General features: G+C 31.4%; 1 pseudogene across 1 annotated transcript in view; it reads right to left on the bottom strand.

Moving 5' to 3' along the window:
* LOC309961102 (UBX domain-containing protein 6-like) overlaps positions 1-16,976 on the bottom strand; it is a 118,738-nt pseudogene extending 101,762 nt beyond the window's left edge. Inside the window, exon 1 of the transcript in view lies at positions 16,815-16,976. The product of the transcript in view is annotated as a UBX domain-containing protein 6-like (transcript). The remainder of the gene's footprint in view (positions 1-16,814) is intronic.
* Positions 16,977-27,023: the final 10,047 nt, after the last annotated feature.

The raw sequence follows: 27,023 nt of genomic DNA, 5'->3' as shown, positions 1-27,023 counted from the left end.
GCAGTGTATCTTGGAATTTATTCTATTTTAACATATAAATATCTATCATGTTTTTTATAGCAACACTATGTCTCATACTTCATGTGGATGTATCATGAATTGTTTAATGTCTCTAGGAGTCCTTTATGAATATTTAAAATAGTGTTACTAATAAAAAATGCTTAACTCTTAGATGATTTCAAACATAATAGCCCTGTGTGCAGAGGCAGAGAATAGTGACAATTTTAGATGGAAAGGTGAGAAGAGACTCTCTAAGTTGGTGATATCTGAGTTAACATCTGAAGGAAGGGAGGGACCAAGATAAAAAGGAGTCTACAAAAGCGGAAATAGCAAGTGCAAAGACCCTGAGACAAGAAAACATTCCTGTTGTGCTTTAAAAAGATCAACAAGAACAGGGTGGCTTTTACCAGTCTTCTTGAGAAAGAAGTTGGACCAATTCTAGGAAATTGTAAGGCATGTTTTTTGGAGAATGACATCTAAAAAAAAAACAAAAAAGATAACTTGGCTTAGGAAAAAGATACAGTTTTTTTTAATTACTCTGATTATTATAGGTTTTTTTTTTTAAGATAATACAATATACTGCTTCTCTGCGTCCACTCTATTACCTTAAAAACATGCAATATTTTGGGCAAAATGGTCTCTGCAGTCTCCTCCATAGCTGATATTATATACATTAATAAACATATTCAGTAAAGGGATATAGATTTCTCATGAAAAGAAAGTGAAGAAATAAACTACCCAAGTTCACTGTAGAAGTTAGTGGAAGAGAAGAGATTCAGACTCAGAGGTTTCTAAGAGAAGAATCTGTGAACTCTATCAGTGGTACATTATAAGAGCATTTAAGACTTTGATTATAATTAAAGGTATCCATTTCTACAAGAAGGAAGACAAATCATCCTTGCCACTGGATGGACACTGCCAGATTTGCCTTTAAGAATCTCTAATTTCCAAGTGCCTGGGGCTAACACATTGCCCCTTTCTTTTTCTTCTTTTTTTTTCAAATAAAGATGTATGAAGTTGTTTATTTATTTATGTATTTGGCCGCACATCGTGGCTTGTGAGAAATTAGTGCCCTGACTGGGGATTGAGCTCACCCTGCTGACAGTGAATGCTGAGTCTTAACCACTGGACTGCTAGGGAATTCTCAACACATTGTCTTCTGTGAAGCATGATTTTTCTACCTTTTATTTTTTTTATTTTTTGGCCAGGCTGCTTGGCATTCAGGATCCCAGTTCCCTGACCAGGGATCAAACCTGTGCCCCCTGCAGTGGAAGCACGCCACTGTACCACCAGGGAAGTCCCTTTTCTACCTTTTTAAGTGGACATTTTGCCTGGTCACTACAAAAGACTCAGACATGTGACTAAACCAATATCTACCCAGGACTTTTCTATCAGGTTTCTAAGAACAAAAGTGCTCTTTTTGGGGTGAAGTGGTGAGATGTGAGTATTGAGGGACCCTCATGACTACTATACATACATAAAGTCTGTGCAAAGAATGGAGATACAGTCCTATGGTGTTGTTGGAGCCACCAGGCCCAGACAACCCTGAAATCTACCATATGGACTTTCCTGTTTCATGGTCAATAAAACTACTTCACTGCATCATTTCCTTCCTTCCCTCCCTCCTTCACTTCCTCTTTCCCTCCCTCTCTCCCTTCTTTCCTTCCTTCCTTCCTTCTTCCCTTCCTCCCCTTCTTCTTCTTCTTCCTCTCTTTCTCCTTCTTCTTCTTCTCCTTCCCTTCTTCTTTTCCTTCTTCCCCTTCTTCTTCTTCTCCTTCTCCCCCTCCCCCTCCTCCTCCCCCTCCTCCTCCTTCCCCTCCTCCTCCTCCTCCTCCTCCTTCTTCTTCCTCTTCTTCTTCTTCTTCTTCTTCTTCTTCTTCTTCTTCTCTCTCTCTCTCTCTCTCATTTGGCTTAAGTTATTTTAAACTGGATCTTTGTTACTTGCAACCAAAGTGTCCTAAATACTAATTTACTAATCTGTCTAATATTTAATTTTGTCTCACATCATGTGAGACATGTGCCTAGAATAGTATCTAGGAAATAAATATTGCTGAATAATAAATGAATTTACTGAGGATACAATCGAGTCTTAGTCATCTGCATGTATTTCTTCCCCTTTAATGTGACTTTGCATAACTGTTTTGATCTTAACCTCAGAAGCCCATCTTACTCCTCTTATTACAAAGTTCTTGAGAAAATAGTCACTGTAAACAACAGTTTGATAACATTGATTAAATAATTCATTTGTGCCTAAAAGTAATATTTATTACAAAAACTTTATGCAAAAGACCCTATGCTTGGTGCTGAAGATAAAAAGTTTTAGACTTTGACCTAAATGGTTTTGTCAGTGTTCCACTGAGTTTTTTTTTTTTTTTTTTTTTTTTTTTTGCATTACGCGGGCCTCTCACTGTTGTGGCCTCTCCCACTGCGGAGCACAGGCTCCAGACGCACAGGCTCAGCGGCCATGGCTCACGGGCCCAGCCGCTCCGCGGCATGTGGGATCCTCCCTGGCCGGGGCATGAACCCGCGTCCCCTGCATCGGCAGGCGGACTCTCAACCACTGCGCCACCAGGGAAGCCCCACTGAGTTTTTTTTTAATGAAACTATTAGAAAGTAATGTAGACAGACAGACTGCTGTAATATAAAGGAGGGAAGTTTATTGAATAGCTGTTGGGATATTGTTAAATTGCTTCTAAGAAGGCTAAAATGTTAATTTCTCCATCACCTGACATTACAGCCATAGGACATGGGATAAAGTCTCTTAAGATAAATGAAAGATATAAACACAGGTTTACAGAGTACTTTCTGGAAACAATCTTTACTGTGTCTACTGCATTCCATATCCACTGTCTACAGCTAATAATGTAGAGGTTAATTTCTTACCAATAGGAGGTTATAAGTGGTCTTCTCACTTCCATTCATCAGTCATTTCTCCCTAGTGCAATGATAATAATATTTTTAAAATACAGATGTAAATCTATCACTCCTCAGCTTAAAGCCTTTCCATAGCAGGATGGTGACCTCAGGATAAAGTCCTCATTCCTCTTCCCTGCCTCTTCAGCCTTTCTCTCACCATCCATTACCTGGCATTGTGCCATCTCAAATACTCCATGTGTCTTTCTTCTCCAGACTATGAACACATCTTTCTTTGGTCTGTAACATTTTTATGCTTCTCTCCTCCTGGTCAAATGTCTTTCATCATTCAGGACTCTATTTACCATCTTTTTTCCCATCTCAAAGCTTTTACTCATCCCCTGTGGGTTTCTTGATGACAAAGGTTTAGAATAATGACCCTGGATCTCCAGTACCCAGCACTTAGGAAACACTCAATTAGTATTCGTCGAATAGGTGAATTGGTGAATGAGTGAATGAATGATGACTGAAAAGGACTAACGACTTTCATCTCAGACCTTGATTCATCTCTCTCTGCTGTTTTTAGGTTTATCCCTGATTAGGGAAAAATGACAAGATTAAATAACTTTCTGAGGCTTCATTTAGCTTTTGCCTTGAAGAGTAAATTATGTATTTCTTTGCTTTGCTAGATGTCAAAATGGCTCTAATCACACCTGGAAAGAGCAGAATGATTATCTATATGCCTCAAAATAAAATTATAAAAAATTCTGGCTCTTTCCTAATCTGTGTTTTCAGCTCAGCAGCAGAAAATGCAAGCCTTTTGTCTTCACCAGTTTCTGTCACTGAAGATAATATCAATGCTTGGTTAATGGTTCAAGGAAAATAAAATGAACCCACTGAATTCTCTGTTTTATTTATTCTATTATGATATTTTATAGTATGCAATTTCATTTATGGCACTGTTTATCATTAAGTAATATGTCATAAGTGATGTGACAGGGCTTGAAATAATGAGAACATATAAATATAATATTTTAGCTGTTTTAACTTCAAATTTAAGATTGAAAAGCATGCTAAGCCATCTGAAGGTGCAATTTCTAGGGGATACTGTTTCAAACAAACACACTGGAAAGTTCTAGAAAGAAAACTTGTTCTTAGGTGCCTTTAAGCAGGTTAAACTAATAACCATATTGTCCACTCTGAGTAATCTTAAAGGATTTAAATGCATTTGCTCAAATTATATAAACAATTAATGCTACTTTCTTCCAAAAACAACTTTCAAAATATTCCTTTGCCATCAAGCATTTTGAGATTACTGTTATTTCAGCATCTTTAAAATATTGATGGTTTTTATACATTTATTTTTTCTTTTTGTTGTTCACATGAGCTAATGGAATAATCATTTTTCTTTACAATTAGCTCTCTGCATTTCCACTCATGTTAATTCTCAGATTGTCTAGTTTTCTTTTTATACATTCAGTTCACAATGTAAAAGACATTACTTTTCCTCCCAGCCCCCTCATTCTCTTTTGAGAACCAGCTAACTGCACAAGATGCTCTATGACCCAATCTGGTAGGTCATCTGCTAGGTTTACTTTGGGGCTGCCTTGTCCACATGTAACACTGTTCCTATACAGCTGTTATGAGGAACCAGCACAGGTTGTCTCTGTTGATTGACCAAATGCAGCGATTTTTATTTTCCTGTACATTTTTTTAAAAAGGAGAGTAGGTTTAATCAGACTGGACATGATATCTGTTCTTTTTTATAACCATATTCCAATTCTGCTTCTCTGGATCACAGATTCCTAATCTGAATAGGGGGAAAATAAATTTTATTGCTATAAAAGGGAAAATTAAATGATATAACATACCAGGGACATAATAGACACCTAATATGTACTAATTGCCTCTGCAGATTGTGTCCTAGGGTAACTGTATCCAACAAATTGTAAATTTCTATCCACAAACTGTAAGTTTCAGCGAGTATCTTTAGAATATTATTTCCTGTGATGAAAAGGGAGCAGAGTAGGAAAAAACTATATAAATGGATGTGTGTCAACTTCAATGGGCCTGTCCTTCTTTTGTGTCTTTATTTAGCTCTCCATCCTTAAAGCAACTTTTTCTTTAATTCTTGCTGCTTGATGCTGCCTTAGCAGCTTAGGCTTCCAAGCAATGTAGTAGGATTTGGATGCATACTCTTCACTTCTCCTAATAGATGAACTTTAAGACTGTATGAGAAGAGAAAAAGTCAGGAGTTTTGTTAGATATCGATTAGAAATGGAGATATCTAGTAGGGAATTTGATAAATAACTCTGCCTTAAAATACAAGAGTGGATCAGAACTCCAAGAGAAGCAATGCTTTAAGACAAAATTAGGAGCATCTAATGGAGAAAGCTCAGTCTTGATGACTAACCAATGGAGGTGATAACCCTGAGTTGAGGGCATGTTAATTGTACCTCCCAGTTCCACCATGTAATTGAGTGGGACTTCATATCATTTCCCCTATAAGAGTACTCTTAGTAGGTCAAGAACAGATCTGAAATGAAAATCCAGTTTTTGGGTATTCTGGGAAAATGGCTTATAATTTTTAAAAAGTCTTTTTATATTCAAATAAGATCTATTTGCTAATAGCTATGTGGCAGACCGAAGAAAAAAAAAAAGAAAAGGAAAAGGAAAACTCAACATTTGTCTTTAAATTGCCTCACCAAGAAACAAGGTTCTATAGCCTGGGTTTTTACCTGTTTTGAATGATTATGCTAAGTACAGTCTGAATAAATACTTTTTAAATATATTTTAAAATTTGCACTTAATTAGAAAATAATCTTTTTTTAGAGAAATACATTGATAGTTACTAACCTTCACTTAAAAAGTAGCTTGCAAATTTTTAGTTTTGTTTGTTTTCTTTTATAGCTAACTTTAGAGTATCAATTAAGTGAATCTCATTTGCAGGTTAGTTTAAAAAGAATGAGTGACAATGAATTTACTGGCTCATATTTATAGGCTTAAGATAGTATAGCCAGATTTATTAACTCAGAAATTATCATTTTATTTCCTTCTCTTGGGTCTTCTGCCCTTTGTCTGAGTTTCACATGCTTCTCACAAATCTAGGTTTCATATTCATACCCAGAAAAATGATTATTCCAACAATCCCAGCAACAATCATATTATATATTCCTAATACTTTTTGGACACATGTCTGTCCCTGAAGCAAAGATAAAATGATCCACGGTCAGACCTGAGTCATTAAAAGGAGCATGAAAGTATGATGACTAGTCTAAAAAATAATGTTTACGACAGATAAAGTGTGTTACTGCAACACAATTTTGTGCCTATAATTTAAATGTTTGTGTGTGTGTGTGTGTATATATATATATATATATATATATATATATATATGTTAAGAAACATACTATACTCTTAGAAATATGAATAATTTGTGGTTTTCTTACTAAAGCAGATGTGTGCCAACCACACTGTCCCAATTTACCCTAAATGTGCTTATATAACAACATTTTTAAAAAATCACAATGTTATTTTTCCACTGGGTATCATTAGAGAGGAGATAAAAATTTCTAAATTATAGACAAGAGAAATAAAACAAAACAAAAAACTCAGAGACATTGATTTACATATGATCAGTTCTTTGGCAAGTTGCTATTATCTAAACATATATCTTATCATGGCGTCCTATTCAAAAACAACTCTAGTGAAATCTAAAGAAAATGTAATATTATTGATATTCATTTAATTTTCAAGTTTATTCTCTACCAGAAAATGTGTTTTAATAACAATGTTATGCTAGGCTTAGAGTTTTTAAACCCTCTTTAATGAAAAAATGGATATATATTTCCTATTGTCTAATGATAGGTTTCTGAAAGACAGCAACTAAAATCCTCTGCTGTATAATATACACTTTACAAAATGTATTTAGAATATTTTTTTGAGGAAAATAATATAATATATTAATTAAGAAAATGTGTATCACCTTCAACAAATTGCAAGGTGTTTGGTCATTCCAATTTTGTTCAATTAAATTTTATTTCTTATAAACCTATATTTAGAGCAAAATCTTTAATTTCCTTATATATTTTTGTATTAGATTTTAAAGGATAGGGTGTCAGGTTGGCATAAGTAAAATCTTTGATTTAGAGTGCCCAGAATAAATAAGATAACAATCAAACATTTTTTTATATATTCAAAAATAAATAAATAAATAAACTGTTGCAAAGGTTAAATGGTTCTATAATTAAAATGTTATTATTTACTGAAAAATTTGCAATGGAACAATGGATAAACAAATATGAATACATAAATGAATTTCTCTCATTGGAACTTTAGAATACGTGAAGCATTGGTAAAAATGATATCTTCACCCAAGGATATTCCCATCAGCTGAATGGCTAAATACAAACTTGACCAAGATTTTACATCTTCTAACAATGCAGTAATAAAAAAAATAATGAGGTGGGATACAACAGGAACACTCAGAGTCCTTCACAGAACAATTTAGTGCACTGTAAGTACAATGAAAATAACCAAATGCCATGGAGAACATTAGCATTTGCAAGTGCTCAGTTGATATTTAATTACTTGAGAGCATTCAAATGAATGTCAAGTTTAAGATTAAAAGCAGATGACTTTATAATGAGTTCACAATAAAAATATTTAGTTGACAGAGTTTGCAGTATGTTGGTAAATTATTCCCTCATTCTCAAAAGGAAATCACAATCATCATCATCAATGCTAATTTAACTCATGGGTATTTTATTTAAATTTAAAATAAGCTTTTAAAAAAGAGAAGTAATATAACTTCCTTATCATCACAATTGTCAGAATGCCTAAAATGTATATATTTTTTTCACCTACCAATAGAAGTATGAGAGAAGAAATCTTTCAAAAGTTTTTTTGTTTTTAATTTGTCAGTATATGCATAATAATGACAGATTTTTTAAAAAATCAAAAGTGCTTCATTTATAAACATTCATCAAAATAAAGGACAGCTGATGTAACATGCAGCTGTTGGTTGATCATCTGGAAGAATAAAAGGATATATTTATAGAAGAAAAAATAATGTGTTATTTTCCCAACCCATCACAGTTTCATATTTTTATTTATTTATTTTTGTTTGTTTGTTTGTTTTTTTGTGGTACGTGGACCTTTCACTGTTGTGGCCTCTCCCATTGCAGAGCACAGGCTCTGGATGTGCAGGCTCAGCCACCACGGCTCACGGGTCCAGCCGCTCTGTGGCATGTGGGATCCTCCCGGACCAGGGCATGAACACATGTCCCCTGCATCAGCAGGTGGACTCTCAACCACTGTGCCACCAGGGAAGCCCAGTTTCATATTTTTAGAATTGATGTTTATAACCTGCTGGGTAATTTTGAAAATGGTTATGATTGTAAATAAAATAGCAGTTAAATACAGATTATATCAAGTTAAAATTATTTTGCATGCATATTGAAGTTATATAATCTTTTTAATATGGCTATGGTTATAATATTATAACTATTAGGTCAGTTAAGTTAAAATGTAATATTTAAAAATATACCCTAAATTGACTATTATGCTAGCTCCTATCTCAATATAAACTTTAATCAGTAGGTGTGAATACCATGGACTATTCCTTTACATTCTTTTATATACATTTACTATTGATTTATGCATTTTTGCATACTGAATCTCCATTCAGTATGCAAAGGTCAAATTAAACATAAAGCTAAGATAATCATAATCAGGAAGAAGAGATCAAAAATTACTTATTGAGTAAATATTTAAATAAGCATACTTTTAGTCATCATCAAATAGTTTCTATTTATAACTTTCAAGGCTATAACAGTTTAAACTTTTATTTCTTATAAAATATGTTCATTCAGATAAATGTCCACTTTCCATATTTAAATAATTAAACTCTTGTTAGGAACTGATGGGGAGGTCAGAGAAGAAAATTGAACATGTGTGGTAACACTATCGCCAGAATTAAAATTACACAATTACTAACATGGATTTTGGGTGTTTAGGAAAACTCCTCTTATCAATATCTTGTGACTAATAAAAGGTTGTTTTCTTGTTTGTTTGTTTTTTAAATAACATAAAGTGGAAAATCTTAGTCAATGATACAAAATATACTAAAAGATTTTATTTTAAATTCACATATGAAAATGTACTTCCATTCACAAATATTTTAATAGAAAAATAAGGACTTGTCTCTTAGAAAGGTAAAACTTGAATTTAAAGCCACACTGAAGCATGCGTTGTGACTTTTATCTTTTTATTCCAGTTGTTTTCAGTGTCTTCCCCAAACTTCACTCTAGAATATTTTAATAACTTGTCTTTATCAAGTCTTCCCAAGCTTCTACTTCCTGTGTGAGTCACCTTAGCTCCCATCAGATGAAATTATTTGTTTCTTCTCAACACATCATACATCTTAACATCCACGTTCATCAAGTTGTGATGATCCGTATTCCACAGCTCCATATATCCCTGAATCCAGTTCCGTCAGTAGTATAAATTTGTTGGCTAATAAACATCACCCTTTGTTCTCCCTTCAATTTCTATCATGAACTATGTAATTTTAAAAATTGCCATTGGTAGAATATTCTTACCAGCATTATTAACTGATTCTACTTTCATTGTTTTTATAACATACTATGTTCCCATAACCATTGCTTTTAATTTTAATCATTAATGCACAGGTCTCCAAACACTTCCCACCCTCAACTCCCATAAGTCAGGCACCGCTAGTTTGTTGTGAAGGGGTTTGCTTGCTTTATACTCACCCCTCCCTTCTTATTTGTGCCTCATATGAGCCTGTTTTACAGTGGACAGAAATGGAAGGCAAAATATTTTTTTTGTTTTGTTCACTATCATCAGTGTCCAGAAAAGCACCTTGCATATATTAAATAGTTAATAAATATTTACTTAATAAATAACATAAATGAAACAATAATCTAGTTTTATCATAATCCCTATGAATTATCATTATAATTGCTTATGAATAGGGAGTTGCTTAACAAATAGTCCACTGATTCAAATAATTATTATTGTTCCGTAAGACAGAAACATTTTTGATGGCAAATTACTTTTCTTTCTTTCCATCATCTATCTTTTTCAGTACTAAGAATTATATTAGATGACATTTCAACTGATGACAAAAAGGAGAGCTTCATTATTGTGTTTAGTACAAACAGAAGGTTTATATCAACAACAGGATTGCTGTAGTGTTAGACTTATGATAAAAAATACACTCAAGAAATTCACTAAATCTTTTTTCAAGGTTCATTGACATTAAACAATTAATTTTTTTCTTTAAATATTTATATTTACAGCATTTTCCTTTGTGTTAATTAAGTAGTTACAGCGTAAAGATTGCTGTGAACTGAATATATGTATAATAAATTCATAACAAATAAACACTTTTATTCCTTTAATTCATTTCTCTTGGGATGCAAGTGGAAGTCACACATTTAATAAAGTCCTGACTTCTTACAACTACAATAAAATCAAATTGGAGCTTATAATCACATTCTTTAAAAGATTTATTTCACATGCACTGAAAACAAAATCACCCTTAGTTACAAATGTTGATGTGTAAATATGAAAGAAAATGATGTAATAAAGTTTAAGCTTTGAAGTAAATGGAAACATATGAGTTAAATAAAACTCTCTTAGTGACAGAGCCAGTGAAGCAAATAAAACCCATTACTACTCTATGTTGTGACTTCTTTTTAAGGAAAGCAGAGAAAAGAGTCACAAAATAATAGTGATAATGCAATTAGACAACTGAAAAATACAGAAATATCAAAAAGTGATACACTATTTAAGGATATGCTAATATTTTATAATCTTTTTACCATATCAGTATGATCTCTAAAAACAATACATTTTGGAACATATTAAGTGATGTACATTTTTCCATTTGAGTATGACTACAGACACTTTGTTCAGAATAGTAACCAGATTTATTCTGTAAGTGATTATAAGAATAAAAATGAATGAAAAGTAAACAACTTGACTATGTATACATAAATTGTTGACCATCTTTATAGTTGCATCTTTTCTACACTCATGATACATATTTCTTTATATTCAGAAATGTGTATTAATAAATATACATTATCTATTAAAATATCTCTTTTAAAATGAGACAACTGTATTTTATTATGGAAAAATATCTCTAAAAATACAGTTCTGTGATACTGCAAGAGTTTAGTTAAAAAACTAAACAGAGCCATAGATAAATAACTGAACTGTTTATCTACAGGATTCATATTTAGGTTGAATTGGGAAGAATATTCCAGTTAATACTGAGAATAATACAAAAAAGTATATTTAAACTCAAAATTAAGTAGCTTATTTGGTATTTCCATTAGCCTCATACTAAGGATCTGATAAAAAACTCAGTGATTTTAATAAAGGACTCTGGTTTAAGAAAGTTTATAAAGGTGAAAAATTTCTTCAAGTTCATCACATGTATGTTTTTGCAGTATACACAACATGACAAAAGCACTTGCAGACTTACTACAGCTGTAACTTATTACTTTTATTATTTATATCATTATTATTTTAAAATTCAACAAAATTTTCTGAAGACTATGTATTCAAACATACAAAGAAACCTGTCACTTGTCAAAAAAAATAACTTTATAATAAATCTTATTCCCTTACCTTATATGTGGATGAGAAAATTGGTACTCAAGTGGTTACTTATATTAGTCAAAGCAAGATTAGAATAGATAAGAAGACTCCTATTGATAAATAATTGCACTTGACACTATTTTTGCCTGTGATGATTGATAGTCATATTATGATATCCATTGTTTTAGAGTCCATCACACAACTGAGCAGTAGAAAACTGGAGCAAAATTAAATAGAAAAAAATGTCTTTTTGTCTGTATACATAGAAGGAAGAACTCCATTTTCTCAGAAAATAAGAGAAAGAATCAACATATCACAATGTTCTATAATGTTTCTCTCTCTTTAAATGTGCATAAAATTCACATATATTTTAATAATATTTAATATACCATAATAAAATGACTGAACCATCTTCCAGTAAATGTTGTGGCATTGCAGGACTTCATATATAGATATTGGTATAGAGGATATAAATATGAATATATAACATTTCAAAAATGGAAATTAGAATAGCCACTTTTTGAAATATATCCTTTGAGGAAGCATATTATTCACAAATTCCTTTCTGACCTCTCTTCTGTAATCAAAGTAATGTAATATAGGAATAAGCCCATACGTTTAGAACAAATAATGAGGGCAATCAATGAGGAGGTGTTTCAAGAAATTTCAGACTTTTGCTTATAGCATTACCATGGTAAATATTTTTAGAAAGATGTCCAACAGTGAAAATCTTGCAACTGCTAGATTAATTACACTAACAGAATAAACAAAGACTGCATAATTTCAAATCAGAAAAAAAAGGGAAAAAAGAAGAAAGGAAAAAAAATCCAATAGAAGAGAAAATTAAAACTGAAACAAAAGGTATGATCATATAAATAAATTCAAATATACACATAAGCAAAACAAATGTAAATTTATTAAATTAGTCAGTTAGAAGACAGAGAGTATCAGACTAGGTAAAGAAAGAGAAAAAATAATTACCTAAATGTTTTCTAGAAATAAATGTTATCAAAGAAGCTAAAAATAAAATGTCTAGATAAAATGTTTTATTGCTAAACAAAAAACAATCAAAGAAAAACTGAAGTAGCTTTGTTAGTATCTGGTAAAAGGGATTTTAAGAAAAACAAGATTTTTTAGAACACATAGTTATTTTATAATATAATCTTTCATTCAGCCAGACAATATGCTAATTCTAAACTGCAGTATGATTTAACATATTTGAAATATAAATTTGTAAACATTCCTTCACAGTAAACAATTTTCTCAGAACAATTTTCATTCTTAAGAATGTGACATTGCCTTATCATTAGAAAATTTAATGTAGATTTATACATTTAATACATATTTATATTTTTTGAAACATGTTGACACATATCCTAACAATTACTATCCCTGGTATAGTGGAAAAACTAGAAAACTCTTTAACCTAGAAAACTTTAAAATTGTACAGAGAAAGATTTTCTAGAATAATTTTATGATGATAAGTAACTGAAATCAATGTGAGTTTCTGTTGGCAGTAAATCCAATGAAATCTATTGCAGCAATGAAAAAGAATATTCTAATGATTCACAAATAATCATGTATGAATTTCAAAGTGAAAAATCAAGATTGAGAAAATATTTATGACATGTTTCCCTTTATATAAATCCCAAGCACCTATAAAACTTAAAAAAAGTATATTGTTTAGGGATACTTATATATTTAGTAAACCTATAAGAGAGAAATATCCTTTAGAAGAGCTCTGCAGAAAGTTTCAGAGGGAAAGTCATGCTGTATTTTTTAAACTATGCATGAAATAAATATGAAAGAAAAGGATAAAGAAAGAAAGAAGGTACAGGACAGTGGATCTTATCCAGAAATAGAGTAAAACAAAATCCTGAAGAAACAGCACTACACGGAGGCTAGAGAAAAACCAATGGAGAGAAAAGTTAAATAGCTTTTAGAGTACTATCTTCAGGAGAAAAGGAATCTGTAATGGCAAGATAAATTTGAGCTATGTTAAAGATACATTATTCTTTAATTAAAGAAAACAGTAGGTACTTATAAACTCAAGGAAAACAAACTAAATTCTCATTTTTCATAATGGTGAGCCAACAGTTTTGTAAAGAATGTGAAAGAAGAAAGAAAACAATAAGTGTATTATTTACAATGACGTCGGCAACAACTGGAGATATTTAAATAGATATTAAAAGAGATTTCTCTGGGAATGAACAGAGAAAAGAGAAGTTTCATTGTATTTTTATTTTTTATATTTTGCAATTTCAACCTAAAAATTAATTACTTTATTAAAAATGAAAATTTAAATGATAAAGCTGAGCTTCATTCAGAATACTGGAAACTAAATAAATAAAAAGTTATATCCCCAACTTAATCTGCAGATTCAGCAAAATCTCAATAAAAAGCCCAGGAAGATACTTCAAGAACATAAAAATACTGAAGAAAAACAACTGAGAATAGCCAACACAATAATGAAGAAGTACAAGGTCACAGGAGTAACACTACACAACTTCAAGTCTTACTATAAAGCCACAGTAATAAAGACAATGTTTATTAATGGAAAAATTGATAGATTAATGGAACAGAATAGAGAACCCAGAAATAGACCAACACAAAAATAATACATTGATCTCTGCCAAAGGAGAAAAGGCAATCAATGGAGAAAGGATTGTTATTTTGAATGCCATTTTTTGTACTTAGTCAAATTGGCTGACACCTTAACTCATTTTTTTCTTCTTGTTTTTTCAGAGATATCTATAGATTACCACTTTCATTGTTTATGCTAAACTTAATTAATGGAATACATATTAAATAATCTTTTTTTTGTTGTTATTAACTATAGGACAATTCTCACTTGAAATTTCCACTACTTTGTTTAACAACCATTTCTGGAGCAGAGGCTCCTTAAAAAACTTACTTTATTTGTCTTGGCTCTTTATTAACGGCATCTACAAACTATCAGTCATTTATTCTCATTGTCTTTCCTTCTCTTATATTACATTTCCCAACATTTTTCTTACGTCCAAAGATGAAGAAAATGCTAGTGCAGAGGCTAGAAAAATCACACTGCTTTTAATAAATTTGGAGTTTATGTTTTACTTATAAAACTTAATATATAATAATACATGAAGTAGGAATAATTAATTTTTCTTTTGAGAAAACTGAGGGTTAGATTCTTTAATATTCATCTCAAATTCACACAGCTTGTAAGTAAGAAGCTGGCTTTTAAATTCTGCTGGCCTGAACCTAAAGTTCAAATTATATCTCCTGCATTTTATTCTCATTGTGCACGGTGTTGCTAATGCTCTTTCTGTCTTCAATATTCTACAGTTCAAATGTGGTCAGTAAACAATGGAAGAAATTGTTGGACATGACCCATGTTTTTAAAGGGTTTACAGCTAATCATCTGCTTTCTTAAATATTTGTGGGTCAAAATAAATAAGATACAAAAGAAATTTTCAAATTACAAAGAACTTTCATCAAACAAGAAATAAATATCAAAATGAAAGATTAGATATGGGAGCCAGAATCTCTCCCATTAAACAGCCTACACACACATAAACATATACACAGAGGGAAGGAGAGAGAGATGGAGAGTGAGAGCAGAGAGAGGGAGTAAATAAAATATTTTAAAGTTAGTCATTACTATCTTTGAAGGTCATCAAAAGGTACGAACTTCCAGTTATAAGATCAGTATGTCCTGGGATTGTAATTTACAGCACGGTGACTAGAATTAACAATACTGTTTTTGTATATTTGAAAGTTGTTAAGAGAGTAGATCATAAAAGTTCTCACCGCAAGAAAAAATTGTGTAACTATGTTTGGTGATGGATGTTAATAAATGTATTGTAATCATTTTGTAATATATACATATATTAAATCATTATGTTGTAATCCTAAAAATAATACAATGTCATATGTCAGTTATATCTCAGTAGAAAAATTAAGGTTATAAGGATGGCTCATGGAACACAAGGATGGCAAGAAATAAAAATTAAGACTCTCAAAAAAACATTATAAGAAAAAAACATTATAAGGAATATTCACAGTAACACAGAATATGTGAGACTAAAGATAGGACCTCAAAAATAAATGATATATAATAAAAAGAGAAAGACAAGGAAAGGAATTCTAGAAACAACAGACACATAAAAAAGAGGCCAGCAGCAATATGGGATATAATACAACAGGAGAAAAACATAAACTAGTAAAAGAACTGACATAAGCAAAAATTCATTAGCAGCAACAGGCAAGGAAATTAGATAAACCTCATAGTATTAACCTCATGACTCTGGACTACCTAGAAATGTCTCCACTGCCTTCCCTCACTTCCTCCCAGAAGCAAATGAGGAAGGAGCTGATTAGATAGAATCACACCAGATAGAAAAGTTACTTAATTTGTACTACATAGAAAGTAATTTTCAGTTTTCAAAAGTCAGTGGTCAATAAGTAAGTAAATTTTAGTTTTATTTAATTGTGCTTTCTAGATCCTGTTGCTTTCCTAAAGTGGCCTTCATATTCTGGTATGATTTGGAGGATAAGAATAAAAGTAGCTATCATGAAAAAAGGTGGTGTCTTGAATATATTTTTTTAACCTGTACATTTCATTTTGATCTAAAGTTCACTAAAGTGATATCAGCATTTTATTTCTGCTAAAAATGGTTCAGTATTCCTCCTGCATCAATTTTCTTACACATTCTGGAGGTTTTTTTTTTTTTAATGCCAATTAAGTTCTAATGATGGGAATTTGATGCCACGTCCCCTTTTATCTGTTCTTAAATTAGCCATTTTTCCAAATAAATTAACCTTATAAAACCAAAAATGTTATCTTGCTTTTAAAATAAATTTAATATTTTTCTGGTTATTTAATAAAAGCCAGATTAACTAAACCTGAATTGATAATGTTTATTAATTATTTTTTTCTCAACTAAATCATCGGAAATAAAAACACTTGGAATAAATTCTTTGGGAAGCCTTTATTCAGTACATACAAATTTAGACCATTCATTCAAAAGGTGACTTTAATAGAACAATCTGCATCTTACCCAGCTGTGTATATTTAAAATAAGCACAATGCAAAGCCGATTGGGTGGAACTCATGCTTTGCACCTTACTATGGTATCCAGCAAGTCCTCTATCCATGCTATCAACAAATCTGGACATCAAACTAGTGCGATAATACTCATTTTCAAGTGTTCTATTAAAAAGATCTACAGGCTGGATATTGCCCAACCTCAGGTTAAAACGAGGCTCAGATAATCATAATCACATTTTTATACAAATAAACCATTCGTAAGTTGGCTGATTATAGAGGTTATGTAATAAGTTACATGTTGATCATAGAATACTCTAAAACGGATTCCCAAACCCAGGGCCGCCGCCGGGTACCGGACCCGGGCCGCACAGCAGGAGGTGAGCAGTGGAGGAGAGAGTGAAGCCTTCATCTGCCATCCCCCATGCTGCACATCGCTCAGCATTACTGCCTGAACCATTCCCCCACCCTGCCCCATCCATGGAAAACTCATCTTCCATGAAACCAGTCCCTGGTGCCAAAAATGTTGGAGACCACTGCTGTAAAAGATCTTGCTGAAGAATTATATTGCCTTGCTGTGTTTAAAAATGTTTCCATAAATGTTTCTTCAGCGATTGAAAGAAAACTATAATTTTAGAAAGTTATAACAAGAGATTTAAATAGATCTTTCCGTCAAATCATATGAGAATTATACTTTCTATATTCAGCTAAAATGATTGAAAGAGATGTTTATGTATAGCAGCCCACTTTGATTTGGTTTTATATGTTTTCTATCTTATTTTCCACTTTTCATCTTTAGTATAAGCTTGCTGAATTCATTATAAATATTTATACAGAACCTGAATGTTGATTCTTTAACTTATATGATTTCCTCATCCTCACCCTTTGATCCAAGTTTTCACAATGAAATTCCATCCTTGCTTTCACCAGCTAACCATCATTTCCTCTATGATGTATTTCTCTCTCCTGATATATCATCATGCTTCACATACTTAGTATTTAACACAAATATTTCCACTTTAACCACATTAACATGAATGCATATATTGATATATCTTTTTTCATAAGCTGTGCTGAGGACAGAATTAATTGCTTTGTTTCTGGAGGCACAAACTACTTTGTAAAATATTCTGTGCACAGTAGGTGCATTAATTTATTTGTCAAATTGATAGTGTTGATACATGTGAGTACTTAACTGTTCACTTACCATGCTATATGACAAATACATAACATAAAATAGGAATGTCCTCTTAGCCTTGTAAAATAGCTCTTTAAAAGGATCCCTTTGTATAAAAACTGGATCTTTTGGGGAAATGAACAGTTTTTATTTAGAAATTACTTATAAACATTTGTAAACAAACTCAATATTTGTTGACACTGATTTAACCTAAATTTTTTTATGAAATCATTCAAACTAGAAATATTAATCAATGGGAAATATTTTTGAAATAATGAATAAAGATTAATAGCTTTCAATTTAAATATTACAACTTTAAATAGAAAATGATTCAAAAAGATATATTATAATTAGGTGATGCATACCCATGTTCTATTTGTCAATATACAGATTAACAGAAGACAGTTTAGAAGATGGATAAAGAAAAAAATAATAGGCTTTGAAGTAAAATCCAGTGTCCTACATATTAGCTGTGTAACTTTGAGCAAGTTATAAAAGTTTTCTGATTTTTGGCTCCTTCTTAGGAAACTGACAAATATTTCATGAAGTTTTTAAAATAATTTTTATGGAGATGTAATTGTACATTGTGTGAGTTTAAGGTGTACACCCAGTTGATTTGATACATTTAAATATTGCAGTGTGATTCCCACCATAGCATTAACTAACACCTCCATCACATCATATCATTATCATTTCATTTTGTGGTAAAAACTTAAGATCTTGTCTCTTAGCAACATTATAGTATATAATATATCATTATTGGCTATAATCACAATGCTATACATTGGATCGCCAGAACTTAGTTATCTTCTAGTAGCAATAATGTATCCTTTGGCAAACATCTCCCTAACTCCCATAACCCCCACCCCTTGTAACAACCATTCTATGTTCCTAAGAGTTCAGCTTTTTTAGATTCCACATCTTATTAGTGATATCATACAGTATTTGTCTTTCTCTGTTTGACTTATCTCACTGAGCATAGTGCCCTCAAGGTACATTTATGCTATTGTAAATGACAGGATTTCCTTCTTTCTCATGGTTGAATAATATTCCATTGTATACACATACCACAACTTCTTTTTCATTCATCCATTAACAGACACTTAGGCTGTTTCCACATCTTGGCTATTGTGAATGATGGAGCAATGAATAGGGGAATGCAGATATCTTTTTGATATCACATTTTCATTTCCTTTGGATACATAATCAGAAAAGGAATTGCTGGATCTTATGATAGCTCTATTTTTAATTTTTTGAGGAATCTTCATACTGTTTTCCACAGTGGCTGAATCAATTTATATCCCAACTACAGTGTACAAGGTTTGCCTCTTCTCCACTTCCTCACCAATACTTACTACATCTGCTGTTCTAACAGATAAGAGGTGATATCTCATTGTGATTTTAATTTGCATTTTCCTGATGATTAGTGATGTTGAGCATCTTTTCATTTATGTGTTAGCCATTTGTATGTCATCTTTGGAGAAATGTCTATTCAGTTTCTCTACCTACTCTTTACTAACATTGCTTGTTTGTTTGTTTTTCTATTGAGTTGTATGAGCTCTTTATATATTTTGGATTTTAACCCCTTATCAGATATATGGTTTGCAAATATTTTCTCTTATTCCATAGTTTACATTTTCATCTTTTGATTGTTTCTTTTGCTGTGCATAAGCTTCTTAGTTTGATGTAGTCCCTCTTATTGATTTTTGCATTTTTGCTTGTCCTTTTATGTCATATTAAAAACAAAAACAATAACAACTGTTGCCAAGACCAATGTCAAGGAACTTTTTCCCTATGTTTCCTTCTTGGAGTTTTACAGTCTTAGGTCTTAAGTTTCAATATTGTCTTAAAAAATGCATACATACTTAACTCAGTCAAGGTCACATATTAAATATCCCATGAATACTAGGACATTTCTTTCCCCTTCATTTCACATATCTGAAATGTCTGTATGCCTGCCTAATTATATTATGCCTAAAGAGCACACTGTGGTTAATATCGAGAAAGAAGAAAAACATTCCCAATGTATGTAAAGCTTTGTATAAATAAAAAAACTTCTGGCTTGACTAAATGTCAACAGATAAAAATGTTTGCTTAGCTGACTTCCCTGGTAATAAATTCACACTTGTAAAATTCAAGGGCATTCTTTGTATAGCTAGCAAAATTATTTAGCTTTAGAGAAGTCTAGCAACTCAATAGTTAATTTGCTAATTGATTTTCCCTTTATGAGCATCAGCTGGACATAATTAAGATATTTTTGATATATGTATATATGCATTTAATACAGTGGATACTACTCATGGCTCATTGAATATTTCTTTGTCTACTATTTATATTTAAGTATTATATATAAAAATATAAAATACCTTTAGTTAAAATTAATTTTCCTATAATTCCTCTTTAAAAATAGTTTTAAATTAATACATAAAAACATTATAATAAATTAAATTTAATTTTAATACAAATAAAATTCAATTCTATTATGGGGTATTCCAACCCCAGCTGAGGGGTATACAAACATGAAAAAAATGCAAAATGTTAAATAGATGTGTACTTATCCTCACCAAAACCTACTAAAAATGTACTATTATCCTGGTTACCATCTTGCACCACCACGAAGGCTCACTTAAGATACTTCACAGATAAAGCACGTGCAGCCAAATGTCTGAGCAAAAGAAAACAATATAGAAGTGCTGACAGAGTAATGCGGGAACTCTGGCAGAGGGGTTAGCATTTTCAATGCTCCTATAGTTGAGCAGTATTGAGATTATTTTAAAGGAAAAATAATGCATTGGCAAATCTAAATCATCCTCATTTTCAGAGAGAGATGGCTGGGGCAGTACTTTCAAAAATAAAGAATGTATACAGTAAGGATTTGTAATAACCTATAATGGAAAAGAATCTGAAAAGTATATATATATATATATATATATATATATATATATATAGAGAGAGAGAGAGAGAGAGAGAGAGAGAGAGCTGAATCACTATGTTGTATGCTGAAATTAACACAATATTGTAAGTCAACTATAGTTCAATTAAAAAAAGAATGAATATTGCATATCTTCCTATATGACCTCTCTTTAGATCAGAGAAAACTTAACCACACCGTTAGAAGAAATTGCAAATGTTTAGACACTCAAAGATGTGAGTGAAATACTATTGGTACCATTTTTTTATAGCTAACAAAGAAAAGGAACATCAATATTCTTGCCCCAGCTTTAAAGGGAGCTATGCACACTCTGACAAATTATCTTAACTACCATCAAATATGTAAGTCATCATCCTATGGAATATTACCAAGAAAAAAATATAGTCAAAGCAAAATAATCATATTTTTGGCATAAGAAATCTTTGCACACATAGAAAAACATCTCTTATCTTTACAAGATATTTTATATTTAATAATCTTGCCATTGCACTCCTTTGTGATGTGCCTAAGTCTTTTGTACATGTTATTTATTGAATTGGTTGTCTTTTTAAAAATTGATTTGTGGTTATATATAATGCAAATATCTTCTCCTACTCTGTGGTTTACGTTTTCACTGCCTTAATTGTGTCTTCTGATAAACAGAAGCCTCTAATTTTATTGGAGACCAATTAATCAATCTCTTAATTTATGGTTAGTGCTTTATGTGACATAGGAAATATTTTCTACCCCCAAGTTCATGAAGTTATTCTTCTATGTACTCTTTTGAAAGATTTATTGTTTTACCTTTCATATTTATATATATAACCTGCCTGTAATTGATCATTTTTTTCAGTGTTAAATACGAAAAAGTGTCTTACTGTGTTAGAACATTGGGCAGAAAGTTGAAGGAAGCGTACATCTTTGATTCATGGAAAATTCTGAGATAAACATTCAGTAATGGTCCATTATGTATGAAGGCTACTGTAGATTTTGTAAATACAGTTTTTCACATTACTGAAGCTCTCTTTTATCTCCAGTTTTCTGGAAGTTGTTTATTTTGAATGGTTGTTGGATTCATACAGATTTAAAAGTGTTATACCTTGCTGAGAGATTGGTAATTTTTAAAAATTATTCTGAAAGATCATTCTTTATTTATGGCAATATTTTACTTTTAAAATCTAACTTGTCTGATGCACACATAGCTACAGTGGCCTTCTTTTGAGTAGTGTCTATAAGATATACTTTTTCCATTGTTTATAGGTCAGTTTTTCTGTATTTTTAATTTAGGTGTATCTCTCCTTGGCAGTACATTGTGCCCCCTACCTTCCAATCTGAATGTTTTATTGTTCAATTGAAGAATCTGGTTTAGTTTATATTATATAATTAAAAAATTTCAATCCTGTTTAAATCTCCTGATTCTCTCATTTCTTGCTTTTTTCTGGATTAAATTACCTTATTTATAATTCCATTTATTCACTCTATTAGTTTTTACTCTATTAGTTTAATTCTATTAATGTTTTTTAGATATATACTTTTAAAATATACTATTCTACTTGCAGGTACCCTAAAACTTACAAGATTTGTGATTAATTCAAGTATACTTGTAATTATTCTTTTTACAACTTTCAGGGTGTTATAAAGAGCATAAAGCTATTTATTAACTTCTTACCTTTCATGCTATCATTCTCATGTTTTTAGATTATAGATATATTTAAACTGTATGTTTTTGTTATTATTGTATCAATACTTACTTTTTATTTATTATTTAACACTCTGCATTGCTCTTTATTCCATCCTGCATTTCCGTACTTCCACTCAAGATCACTATAATCATTTTTCATTGTTTTTCAACAACAACAAAAACACTTTAATTTAACAGAGTGAAGGGAAAATTTATAAATTAAATGCATATACTATCATCCATGTAAAATACTGAGAAAATATCAAGAAAAGTACAATAAAATTTAACAATGGATATGGGAAAATAGGTGACTTTTTCTCTTTGTACTATGATTTCTTTCCATTTTTCAGCAATGCACATGCATTATTTTTACAAATAAAAACACTTGAATTGAAAAAAATATATAGCCTAAGTTTTTGTGGAACCCTCAGCTGAAAAACATTTGGCTTAAAGCCAGAATTTTTCTCATGCTCGTAAAAGAAGCCAGACTTCTGACTTTTTTTTTTTTTTTTGGCGTGTTGGGATTTCATTGCTGTGCTTGGGCTTTCTCTAGTTGCGTCGAGCGGGAGTGACACTTTGTTGCGGTGCACAGGCATCTCATTGTGGTGGCTTCTCTTGTGGAGCACACAGCTCTAGGCATGCAGGCTCAGTAGTTGCAGCACGCAGGCCCTAGAGCACACGGGCTTCAATAGTTGTGGCACATGGTCTCAGTAGTTGTGGCTTGCAGGCTCTTGAAAGCAGACTCAGCAATTGTGACGCATGGGCTTGTTTGCTCCATGGCATGTGGAGGTCTTCCCGGACCAGGGATTGAACCCATGTCCTCGGCATTGGCAGGCATATTCTTAACCACTGTGCCACCAGGGAAGTCCTTATTATTATTTTAATTGTTTGTTAATGATAATTTATTTCAATATTTATAGAAACAAGTCTTTATTTTACCTTCAATTTTTATGTATTTTTTTCTGGCTATAGAATTCTAGTTCAGCAGGTATTTTTTCAGAACTGAAGAAAGTTCATTTAATCTGTCTTTTTCATTAATTCTGTTCAAGTAAGCTGTCAGCCTTACGGTTGATTTGTTGAAGATAGTGTGCCATTTTGCTTTTTTTTAAAGTTTTCTCTTTGCCTTTAATTTTCAGCAACTTTACTGTTATTTAGTTGAGTATATTTTTTGTGTATTTTCATGCTTTGGGTTTATAGAATTCTTTTAATACACGGTTTAATCTATGTAATTAATTTCAATATTTTTACCCATTAGCTTTTAAAATATTGCTTTTAATTCTACCTTGCTCTCTCTTTCTCTCCCACTCTCACTTTCACTACCTCTTCATTGCTTAAGATACATAGTACTCAAATTTCCAGTAAGTTTGATTTCTTCACTATGTGCCATATGTCACTTATGTTAATTTTTGAATTTTTTCATTATTTTTTCAACATGCTTCAGTTTTCATATATTTTTCTGATCTATCATCCAGTTTAATAATTCAGCTATGATTAATCTGTTATTAAACATATTTCCTAAGTTCTTAACCTGTTAAGGTATTTTTCATTACAATTATTCAATTCTTCATGTATAGTTTCATTTACCTTGCACTCTATTTCATGTGCATATTAAATATGTGAGAAAACTCCAGTGGGTGTGTCTCTATTGTATGCTTTTTGTCTCTTGGTTTCCAATCATGGGTTTATTTTCCCCTGCAATGCTTGGTAAAATCTTCATAAATGCCATATTATGTATGAAAATTTTAAAGAAAATTTGAAATCTAGCTACCATCCAAAGAGCATTTACTGCTGCTCCAGACCAGAAAATAAATGCAGTATATATAATATGTATGTATATTTATGCATATGATATATGGAATATTTATATATAGAATATATATAGATTATATTTATACTTATACTTTAACTTATATTGTTTATCGTTCCATACCAGACCATACAGACTTTTTTAACTTTCTTATTTCACATTATTTTAAATTTACATGATACAAATATACTACATAGAGTTTTAGTGTATACTTCACCCAGGTTTTCCCAAAGATAGCCATCTTATACTACTATTACCTGAATAAATATATTATCAAAATCACAAAGTCTCCATTGCTACAATGCTACCAACTACATTACAATTCACACCATATATGCATATAGCTCTTTTTGACTGGTACTTTTTATGTAACTTTATGAGTCTACCATAGTTTAGTTAACCAATGTTATGGTAGACAATCATGCTATTTCCTGCTGTTTTTGCTATTACAAACAATGTTGAAGTTATATTTATCTACATAGCATATATCTTTGTGAATTTGTATGAGACTATCTGCAAAACTGACTGAAGAGATTGCTTGGTTTAGCTTTTTTTATTTTTCATAAATATTGCCAAAATATTGTGTAGAAATTCAATGGATTTATAATTCCAGCAGTTAAACTCTCTTCAAAATGTTGTAGTATCAAACTTTGCCAAAAAATATTGCTTTATCTTGCATTTCCTTGAGTAATATTGTATATTGTTTTATATGTTTAGTGGTCTCTGTGTATTGTATTTTAGGAACTGTCATATTTTTTCCTATTGTTTCTAGTTTGATTAATCATATAAGCACTTTGTGTAGTCAAGAAATTAGCATTTTGTCATACAGCCTGAAAATATATTACCAGTTAAAAACTTTTGCAACAGCTTATCTACTTTTCTATGAAGAATGCATTTTCTGTAAATTTATTAATCTTGCTCTTTATGACTTCTGAATTCAAGTCATTTTTCTGTCTTTTAGTAAAGTTTTAAATTTATTTCCATTTATGTCCAACACCTATTTTAGTAAATTTATTCCTATTATTTTAAATTTTTTCTAATAAAACTGGAATCTTTTTCTCCTTTTCCAGTTTTTATATGGCTTTAAAATATTAAAAATCAATTGATTTTATATAATAATGTTTTTACTCAAATGTTCACTGAATTTGCATCTTTTAAAACAACTTTCTCACTGATTATCTTCAATTTTTCAGTTATTCAATCTTATCATCAGCAAAATGTTAATTTTGCTTTTCCTGTGCAATATTTACATATTATATTTACTTTTCACATCAAAATATCCTGCTAGAACTCCCAGAGTAATGTTAAATAATAAAGATCAGCATAGATATCTTTGTACTGTCCTAGACATTGATGGGAAAAGCTTAATGATTCTCCATTTAGAATGCAGCTGACTTTTGAATATTTATATATCTATATCCATACAATATATCTATGTATATCCATGTGCTAAATAAGAATCCACCTGTTCTTGTTTCATTAAAAGAAAGTCAGCATTGATTTCTAATTAAACATCAGAAACATTTTATCATTTATGGAGTTCATTGATTATTTTCTTTTTTGATTTTTTTCTTTTATTCTTTTTGATTTATTTTCTTTATGATATACATGCATTCTTAACAATAACCTTTGAATTACATATATACACATACACTCTCTCACACACACACACACACTGGATTCAAATTGCAAAACTTTTAGTAAAGATAAATATGTTTATTAGTAAGCTGAGTTAGTTTATTCATATAATGTTAGTTTTTGTGTTTTAATTGTATTTTTTATAAATTTTGGTATTTATATTAAAGCTTAATTCAAAACTTAATTAGAATCTCTCTTGAAGTTTTTGTGCTCTGGAGTATTTTCAATAGCATCAGAATTATTTTTCTTTTGAAATTTGAGAAAATGTACCCAGGAAACCATCAAGCTTGCAATATTTTTCTAGTAACTTTTGTGTGTTTTTTCTCACACGTTTTTATAATTACTATTCTAAGTTTTCTATACCTTGTTTAGTCATTTTCTTTAATTACTTGAACAAATTCATGTTTTCAAATAAGGTTGAGAAGAGGCAATTCTACTTTTAATGTATACATTAAGCTTTGGCATATCTCCTGAACTTCAACCTTACATATTCCTTTACACAATCAATGGTTCCTCTTGACTGTTTAACACACTTGAAAGACTTAATACATTCCAAACCAAGCTCTTGATATTTTTCCCCCAAACTAATTTACCTTTGTGGCTGCTATGTCAGTAAACAGTAATCTAAACTCCCAGGTTCTTAAGGTGGTAAAAATGCTTTGGTGTCATCTTTCACTACTCTCTTCCTTTCAAAATCCATCAGCTAGTCCTGTTGGCTCAACCTTCAAAACATATCCAGAAACCAGACTCTACTTACTTTCCTCTCATTCACACTACCTAAGGCAACATCATGCCTCTTCTAGAGGGCAGTGTTTGACTTCTGAAGTTTTCCTCACTTTTGTCTTAGACTTTCCACTGTATGGCAAATGTCATCTTTGAAAATGTGAGATCATGTCACAACCTTGTTCCAAACTATACAATGTTTATTCCTCCCCCTGCTCCCACTGCCTTCATTTCCATTTAGTCTTTTATCCATTTCCCTTTCCTTCTAGAAAATTGAAATACAAAAGTCACTATGTAGGGCTGCAGGCCTAGCAGTTTTGTTTCCCACCAAGGTGCAGGAGGGAATTCTGTGGTGGCCCTAATCGTGGTGTTAGAGACTAAATGGGAATAGTCTACAAAGTGGCAGAGTGACTGGCTGATGAAGAATATTATACCATGAGTAGAGTCAGGAGGCACAGGGTCAGAAAATGTAGGCAGCCTGATAATAGGGTCGGATGGAGGGTTTTGGGTGGGGAGTGAGCCGTGCAGAGTTTTAGAAACTGGATGAGTGAGAAGTGTGTCCAAAGTGAG

This window comes from Leucopleurus acutus (genome assembly GCF_964270905.1).
Source record: "Leucopleurus acutus genome assembly, chromosome: 4".
Lineage (NCBI taxonomy): Eukaryota > Metazoa > Chordata > Mammalia > Artiodactyla > Delphinidae > Leucopleurus > Leucopleurus acutus.
Note: the sequence above shows the minus strand (reverse complement) of the source record. Positions and strands in the feature narration are given on the sequence as shown.